Source organism: Coenobita brevimanus, unplaced genomic scaffold, assembly GCF_032717465.1.
Source record: "Coenobita brevimanus isolate Jiangsu-jjx unplaced genomic scaffold, ASM3271746v2 jjx.HiC_scaffold_2677, whole genome shotgun sequence".
Classification (NCBI taxonomy): Eukaryota; Metazoa; Arthropoda; class Malacostraca; order Decapoda; family Coenobitidae; genus Coenobita; species Coenobita brevimanus.
The window spans coordinates 419,536-429,618 of record NW_027643628.1 but is presented as its reverse complement, the minus strand read 5'-3'; positions in this window follow the sequence as shown (position 1 = coordinate 429,618).

Sequence of the window (10,083 nt, the reverse complement as noted above, 5' to 3'; positions counted from 1 at the left end):
GTTGGGGTGTGTACAGATAAATACAAACGCAAGCGCACGAGCGCGCACGCACACAAATTATTGAGAGAGAGAGAGAGAGAGAGAGAGAGAGAGAGAGAGAGAGAGAGAGAGAGAGAGAGAGAGAGAATGAAAATAACATTAAAAGAAAAAAAAAATCCACTCCACATTTTCATACGTTAAAATGGCCATTACCCCTAATCCACAAACGCAACCTCCACTTCACCCAAATCCACTCCACCCTCATAAAATACAGCAATATCAAAAATTCCCCTCCACTCTGACTCACCCCAAAAAAGGAAAAAATAGTGAGGGTAAAGCGAGGAATATCATCACCGAAGATCAAAGTTGAATTCTGAGAGTTTTTCCAAATTAGGTGAAAGGGTCTGGAAACGTCATGAGGGTTTAGAATTTCCCGCAATTTTTAAAACGATTTTTTTTTTTTTTAGGTATTTATACGAGCTTATATGTGAAGGTACTATATAAGGTACTATATAAGGAGGTGAATGACTCTAGGGGAACGGAGTGGGAGGGGGAAGAGAAAAGGGAGGAAGTGGGAGGGGAAACAGATGGAAAGGGTGAGAGGGTAAGAGAAGGGGAAGGCAGTGGAAGGGGATTGGGAGAATCAGAGAAGGGGAAGAGAGTGGGATGGGAAGAGAAGGGGAAGGGAGTAGGAGGAGAGAATGCCGTGAGGGAGTGAGACGAAAGAATGGAGAGGGGATGGGAAGGGGTGACAGTTTGAGGAAAGGAGAGTGGGAGGAAGAGGGAATGAATGTCTCACACACACACACACACACACACACACACACACACACACACACACACACACACACACACACACAAATCGTCCACATTAATACTTCGCCAATATGGTGGAGGATTATTTCTGGTTATCACTCTCCCTATGAGTAGAAGGCCCGGTGATGCAGTGATCGTCATATGGACCGATACAATATACGCAGCCCCTTAGGTGGCATAAAAAATCTTAAGCAGAATAAAACGAGTGCAGACAGCAAGATTATACCATTACCCATTAAGACACAACATTAAGTCACTCCAAAATCACTTCCTCATTTCCAAATCCACCAACAAATGTCACCACCAAACCTACATTAATCATATCCTTTATTACTACACCACTTAATGAGGCAGTCAGTAAATAATATGGCCTTAATATTGGTGATCAAGGGAGGCTGCCACTCGAACACAAACAGGATATTGATGAAGGACAAGAGTTAAATTTAATGGTGAAGTGTGCAGTGACTAAGAGCTGTGAGTCGAGTGGGATGTTGATCTTCACTACGGTGATGTGTGTTACCAACAGACGATTTTTTACAGTTAACTGGAGGGGGTTTATATATATTGTACTCCACTACCACCCCCCCTCCCTCACTACTAGATGGGCCTCCAAACCTGAAGATAATTTTTTAATAGCAAATATAGGTATGAAGAGACGAAGCTATGCCGCCCCCCCCTCTCTCTCTCTCATAGATCTGGCACGGGCTTCATATCAGCGTCATAAACTGCAGGAAGTGAGAGGAATTAATCCACTCTGCCGCTTCCAGCATTTGGCATTTATCGTGGCCATCCAAGGCCACCGAGAGAGAAGGCCTGATAGATGTTCTGCTACGTCAGCACTACGTCACGACCTTAGGTCCTTCCAAGTTCCAATGCCGTATTGGCAACTCGACCACGAGTCTAATTGGCAACTTGTCAGTGTGATTTATTGGAGCGTGATGGTAGCACACCACACCTGTGTATCTTTATTCATTAGAATTATTCATGGTTTCTTTGACTCCCAGGCTTGTTAACTGCTATCTGCAATAATGCCAAGCAAGTGTTGTGTGCCATTCCGCAAAGGAAACTATGAAAATGGCCCCTCGGTGTGTATTTTCTCGTTTCCTAAAGACAAGGAACTTATGGACGAGTGGACAAGGGCAATAAAACGGGATAATTTGTCACCTAATCAGTACAGCAGGGTAAGTAAATGTATTATTTTTATAGTCCCATGATTACATTCTAAGATTATTAACCTTTAGATAATATGTTGATTGCCAGATATTGACGAAAGGGTTAAAAACTTGGTGACCCGAAGTGAACATGCGGTGGGTTAGTGAGGTGACCTTGGTAGCCTTAATGGCGGAGGTCGCGGGGTCACAGTAGCCTATAGCGCATTTTAGACGACTCAAAGAAATTAGATAATATATGCACCGATATACAAGTAGTTGAGGAATGTTTCCGGTGTTCTTTGTTATAACATGGACACTGATACATATCACAATCGTATTATTATCAGTTTACTGCATTAGTAAACAAGGAACTAAAATAGCCTAATTTTCCATTTTCTGTAAAGTGCACTCTCCGTATGATACAAAGCTTCATTTTTCACTTATTTATCTGAGTAATGTAGTATTTGTTATAGCATGCAGGATGTTGCCTCTGCTATTTGTAATACCAGCATAATGCATTATAACCAACGTTAGCCACAGTAATTATGTCAACTAAAAAAAAACGATAGTTCCCCCATTTTATTTTCCCATTTTCTCTAATGCGCGTTCTCCTAAAAACGATATATATATTTTTTTTATTTGATGAACGTGTCAGATGTTTCTTGTTATAGCATACCTATAATAGTCGTATGACCAGACTGATGTAGTATTAAAGTTAGCAACAGAATTTTTTAGAACTATAAATTGTTCAATATTCCCTAATGTTGAGGATGTTATATAATTACACTCATTATTATTTTTTACTCAAACGTATACACGCATGAAAAAATAAATATATAAATTACAGCAGCCACCTTTGTACAGGTGTGTGAACTACACTTTCGGCCAGAGGAGACTGAGAGGGAAATATCATACTTTAATGAGAAAACAGGGAGGAGACTTACAGCAAAATTAGGCAGGCCAAGACTTAGGAATGGGGCAGTTCCTTCAAAGTTGCCTAACTGTCCCTCCTATCTTTCAACAACTACTTCCTTGAGAGAATCTCCAGATACAAGGAGATGCAGAAAGGAAGAAGGTGCAATTCAGACTGCAATTGCAGAAAGTGTTGCAGATGATTCGCTGTATAAGCAACACAGAAAGTTTGCAACGATGGATGAACTGCTAGCGAAGCTCGATTTTCTGAATACATTCTGGAGTGTAGTCATTAATCGGGAATCAGTCTTGATATGCCATATTGCACGCATGCCTTATCATAAGATAACATTGTCTCTGGAAATTGATAAACGTTGTGCAGTGAGGGTATTTGTAGGTGAAATTGAGATGCAGAATTTAGGTGACTATCGTATTCCCTCACATATCAGTGACACTAATTCTCTCGAAGAGCTGCTGGCATACCTAAAAAAATGTAACCTGCTTCTAGTCCTGGAAGAATGATTTTTATATTGCAACTGGTCATTTCAATGTTATCACTTTTACGAGATGAGACATCTAAGCACATAAATACCGTGAAAGTAATATGTGAACAGCTACACTTAATGACATTAAAAAAACTGGAATATTCACCAGAGTTCATGGTATTTTCATCCTTACTATATAACTGCTCCCCACAAGGTTACAGATTGTTGAGGAACACTGGTTACTTACTCTTGCCAAGCTACACTACTGCTAGGAAACTCACCCTATCACAACATTTGAGCCCGGCAGCTGAACAGCAGAATAGTAACTTTTTGGTGTATATTAAGAATAAATTTAAATTTCTATCACAAAGTGACGTAACTGTAACACTAATGATTGATGAGATTCTATCTATCTATCTATCTATTGCCAGACGCCTCAATCCCGTTTGGGGTGGCCACAAACAAATCGCCTCCAAGTCGCCCTGTCCCCCGCCATTTCACTGCCCTGCTTCCAACTCACACCCCCCTCTCTCATATACCTCTCCACCCCATCCCTCCATCTCATCCTCGGCCTCCCCCTCCCTCTTCCCCCCTCCACCTCACTCACATACACTCTTCGTCAGTCTTTCACCCTCCATCCTCTCCACATGAGATTCATATTAAGCAATATTTTGATTATAAAGGTGGCAATGTTGTTGGGTCAGCTTTCAACAGTACTGAGGCAGCTAGCAGTGCATTTGTGTTTATGATAAGCAGCTTGTGCTCAAAATTTAAGGATGTTGTTCACATATTGCCTGCTAAAACTATGCAAGCAGAAGACCTGTTCAATTTCATAAATCGGATCATCATTGGCTTAGAGGAGATAGGCTTCGGAGTCATATGTGCAGTGACAGACAACAGCTCCATCAATAGGAAGGCCATGTCATATTTTCACTCGCCACCACGATGTTCCACTGTTTATCGCCATCCAGCACAGACTTCCAGGCCATTGTTTTTTATGTTTGATTCAGTACATATATTCAAATGCATTAGAAATAATTGGATCAATCAGAAAAATCATGACAAGTACATGCAATTTCCACACTTTTCTATTGATGAGATATGTGATAGAGTAACCAGAATTTGTAAAGCTCCTTTTACTACTCTAAAACAACTTCACTCTCTAGAAGCCGATTCCCTCCTCAAGCATGCCTATAAGCTTACGCTAAAGTCTTTATCACCCTCAAATCTCGAAAAACAAAATGTCAGCTTAGTGTTGCAGATTTTCAACGAATATATTGTACAAGCATTAATGACTCTAGGAAAAACACATAATTTACCATGCTTTGAAGATGTTGCTAATTACATACAGATAATCTATACTTGGTGGACAGTAATGAACGTAAAATCTCCATATAAAGGTTGTCGTCTTAAAAACAAATATGCTGCTCCAATGACAAGTGATGACAATGATGAAAGATATTTGTTCCTGCACAATTTCCTAAGCTGGTTAAATCTTTGGGATGGCATGACAGAAGTGACTGGAAAACTGACGAATGAAACATTTACTGCTCTGAGACATACGACCACAGCCATATTACAAATAACCGATTATTGCATAGGTGAACTAAACATGAAATATATACTACCAGGAAAATTTCAAACTGATCATTTGGAGGCAAGATTTGGAAAATATCGGCAGCTTGCAGGAGGCAGTTATAACATATCCATTAGACAAGTGTTTGAGTGTGGAAAAAAATTGAGGATGATATCTGTACTGAAGTTACCTCTTTATAACCAAAGTGTTTACTTTAAAGTATTTGAAGAAGCAAACTGGGAGAAAATGGAAAATAATGATATGGTAAACATGCATAGGTTCGATGTTGATGTGACTCCAGAGGATATAGAAAACTCCATGGATCTCCTTCAAGTAATAACATACCTTGCAGGATTCTGTTGCTTTGCTGTGTACAAAAAAGTGAAATGTGAATTATGTAAAGACTTAATTACCACTGATGACGAAATGGAATGCCTACCAGACAACCATAATTTCATACAGGGCATAAGTAGAGGGGCTCTATTGTATCCAGATGATGCTGTTGTAAATATTATCATGTATAATTATATAATCATTAACAAACTTACACAACATCCAGAGTTCACAAAATCCGTAAATCAAAGAAATATAGGCACAGAGATAACAGTTAATGTATTGATGGATGAAGATGCCTTCCTTCCTATGAACAACTGTAATGAAGGTCATAACATAGAAAAAATTCAAAGAATGCTACTGTGGGCTTCCACAAATGCGTTGCTAAATAATTTCTGTGCAAAATTAAATGATCTCATAAATCAAAATAAAAAGACAGGGAGAAAAAGGAAGCTACAGACACTGACGTAAGGTAAAGTTAGGTTAGGGTAGGTAACAAAAACCAGACAGCCTGTAAATATTATCCCAGGTGGCTCAATTATCATCATACTCCTGTTAACTTATAGTCAGAATTTCATCATTGCTCATAAACATTGATGTACTGCATTTTATCGCCTGGGGCAGCACTGTAGTGTGGTGATGGAAGAGAGTGTGAGTGTAATGTTTTAAGTGCAATATAATGAGAAAGTGGACGTCGGTGGAGTGATGCGGTTGATAGTAATGTGAATGGTAACATGTAATGGTTTTGTTTCTGTGAGAAGTGAAGTGGGCAGTTTAATAATACATGTAAACCAATTGTTGGTGATGATATGTGTAAATAAAGGACTCATTTAACTGCTGAATTATGATATTCCTACTTAAGCAAGAGATTTTATTTAATGATGTATGTCTAGTTTAAATTCATAGCCAAATGTCTACACAAGTTGTATGTGGCGAGCAAATACTTTTAGGAAGTACATAGACGATACAAGTAAAGGTTCAGCGGGCTGAGAGCGCGGTGTGGAGAGGAGAGTCGGACCAAGGCCTTCTAAAATTAGAAGGCCTCGTGGTGGGGGGGACGGTAAGCCGTGACGTACTTATAGGTACTACTTACTACTTAGGTAGGTCCAGGTAGTGCTGGGTCAGCTATGGTCGGGAGAGGTCACGCTGTGTGTTCAATAACAATAAGGACGGAAAAACATTGTATTATATATTGATATTTACATTATTTGTATGTTTTATTAAGGTAATAATGCCTTACATGTGTTGTGTTCCCAGATGTAAGGGAAATTATAAAAATGGAACAAAAGTAAGCGTATTCTCTTTCCCGCAAGATAAAGAACTTGCCTCCACGTGGCTACGTGCCATTAAGCGCGACCAGTTCACTCCAAATCGCAACAGCAGGGTAAGTACAACATTATTTTCTGTTCATTATTATTAGAAAAGTGTAGAGAGTACAGTGAGAAGCTTTAAGTCATCGTAGTTGTACTGAATATAAGAAAAATGAGGCCTTAGCCATGCTAGGGTGTAGGACCAAAGCCATTACACACACGTGGCTGGAGCTGGATAAGAGAGGAATATATAACTCTTCACTTTTCCTACATATCTCCACAGCTTTCCTCTATAAAGAAACTGAATCGAATTCAAACGAAATCTGCATTACCTTGTTCACCCCGTATATAAGAGGCCCAATATAATACCTCCAGTATACCATCAATATAACACCCCAATACACAGTAAGATTCTAAGTATAACACCCCAATATACTACCAATATTACAGCCCCAATATACCACCAATGTAACACCCCAATATAACACCCCAATGTAATACCAGCAATATAGCACCCCAATATATCACCAATATAACATCCCCAATATATCACCAATAAAATATCGCAGTATACCACCAATATAACATCACAATATACCACCAATATAACAGCCCCAATATACCACCAGTATAACAGCCCCAATATACCACCAATATAACAGCCCCAATATAACATCGCAATATACCACCAATATAACAGCCCCAATATACCACCAATATAACAGCCCCAATATACCACCAATATAACAGCCCCAATATACCACCAATATAACAGCCCCAATATACCACCAATATAACAGCCCCAATATACCTCCAATATAACATCGCAATATACCACCAATATAACAGCCCCAATATACCACCAATATAACAGCCCCAATATACCTCCAATATAACAGCCCCAATATAACAGCCCCAATATATCACCAATATAACAGCCCCAATATACCACCAATATAACAGCCCCAATATACCACCAATATAACAGCCCCAATATACCTCCAATATAACATCGCAATATACCACCAATATAACAGCCCCAATATACCACCAATATAACAGCCCCAATATACCACCAATATAACAGCCCCAATATACCACCAATATAACAGCCCCAATATACCACCAGTATAACAGCCCCAATATACCACCAGTATAACAGCCCCAATATACCACCAATATAACATCGCAATATACCACCAATATAACAGCCCCAATATACATAACATAAGAACATAAGAAGAGAGGATAACTGCAGTAGGCCGGTTGGCCCATGCAAGGCAGCTCCTAGAAGAGTAACTGAACTACTAGAATGAGATAAGGATAGCAAAGAAGAAGGCTCTCCCCCGCCCTCCAAACCCTCCAGCCAAAGCCGGCAGGAAAAAGTCAGAAAGAACACCACGCCGTATAGAAAGAACACCACGCCGTATAGAAATATATAACAGCCCCAATATACCACCAATATAACAGCCCCAATATACCACCAATATAACATCGCAATATACCACCAATATAACAGCCCCAATATACCACCAGTATAACATCGCAATATACAACCAATATAACAGCCCCAATATACCACCAGTATAACATCGCAATATACCACCAATATAACAGCCCCAATATACCTCCAATATAACAGCCCCAATATAACATCGCAATATAACATCCCCAATAAACCACCAATATAACAGCCCCAATATACCACCAATATAACAGCCCCAATATACCACCAGTATAACAGCCCCAATATACCACCAATATAACAGCCCCAATATACCACCAATATAACAGCCCCAATATACCACCAGTATAACAGCCCCAATATACCACCAATATAACAGCCCCAATATACCACCAATATAACATCGCAATATACCACCAATATAACAGCCCCAATATACCTCCAATATAACAGCCCCAATACGTATATGATTTATATATATATATATATATATATATAAATTATGCCAGATTTCAGATGTCACTACATACGTTTCTTTTGTAGTAACTCTTCTTTTACCATTGTAAATTTTTCACGTGAATAAACGAGTACAGTCATGGACAGAGAAACCTGGACAGGTGAGGCGAGGTAAATGTTATATTCTCTCTATTCCCCCGGCTTGTCCGTCACTCTTCGTTCACGACTCCTTTCCCCCATCCCCCCATCCCCCATCCCGTTTACCCTCTCTTCATAGCCCCTGCCAGGCTGGACTACCCATACCCCCTTCCCTGCCCCCATACACACCAGTTCGCTAATCCGCCGACCTTGAACCGTGTGTGTGTGTGTGTGTGTGTGTGTGTGTGTGTGTGTGTGTGTGTGTGTGTGCATCCTTGACAGAAGCAACTCCCTACATTTTTCCGATCACAACCCATCCCTCCCTCTTCCCTACGGCTACTCTGCTAACACACACACACACACACACACACATGAGAAGCTCATCTTCAGCTGCTCTCTCTCTCTCTCTCTCTCTCTCTCTCTCTCTTTTTCAAGATTCTGTAGGAGTGAATAGTAATGTCAGTGCAAAGTATGCCTTTATTATTGTGATATAAGTATTGCAAAATAAAACTTAGGAATATATTTAAAGAAAACAACTGCAGTAGGCTGGTTGGCCCATGCGAGGCGACTCCTCCTGATTTTGGATCTGCATACGAGAGAGATAGAGATAGATAGATAGATAGAGAGAGAGAGAGAGAGAGAGAGAGAAGTGAGGAGTGACCACTTGTCCCTCCCTCTCTCTCTCTCTCTCTCTCTCTCTCTCAATAATCTGTAGCAGTGAATAATAATGTCAGTGCAAAGTATGCCTTTACTGTGATATAAGCATTACAAATTAAAACACTGGAACATATTTAGAGGAAACAACTGCAGGAAATCCTCTCGAGACGTCAGCATATGGAACTGTCATTATTTCCCTGCGGGCCAATTAACGTCCACCTTCATACTTGCCTACTCCCTTCTGCCACCATTTTCGCCAATTCTCATCTTTACTTTCCAATTCAGAGCATGCCATTTGTTATGATAATAATTGCACAAACACACACACACACACACACACACACACACACACACACACACACACACACACACACACAACAAAGAGTTAGTGAGGCTGACCGCGTCCTTACCACGCACCTTGCCCCTGACCCACGCGGCTGACGTCACAAGAGGATTGGAGAGGCCTTCTAATTTTAGAAGGCCTTGGTGGGGTGGGGGAGGAGGGAATGGAGGGTAAGGGGGAGGAAATGACACAAAGGAAAGGAGGGGGCGATGGTGATGGGAGAGGGATGGAACAAAGATAATGGGAGGGAGGCAAGGAGAAGAGATGGAGGAAGAAAGAGGTGAAGGGATGCAAGAAAGGGAAAGAGGAAGTTGACGGGAGAGAAAGGACGAGGGAAGAAAGAGATGCGAAAGAGGAATGGAATGGGGAGAGGAAGGCAGAGGAAGAGGGATGAGGAACGGGTATGAGGAGGAGGAGAGGGAAGAGAAGGAATAAAGTTATACGAGAATACGAGTAGAGGGA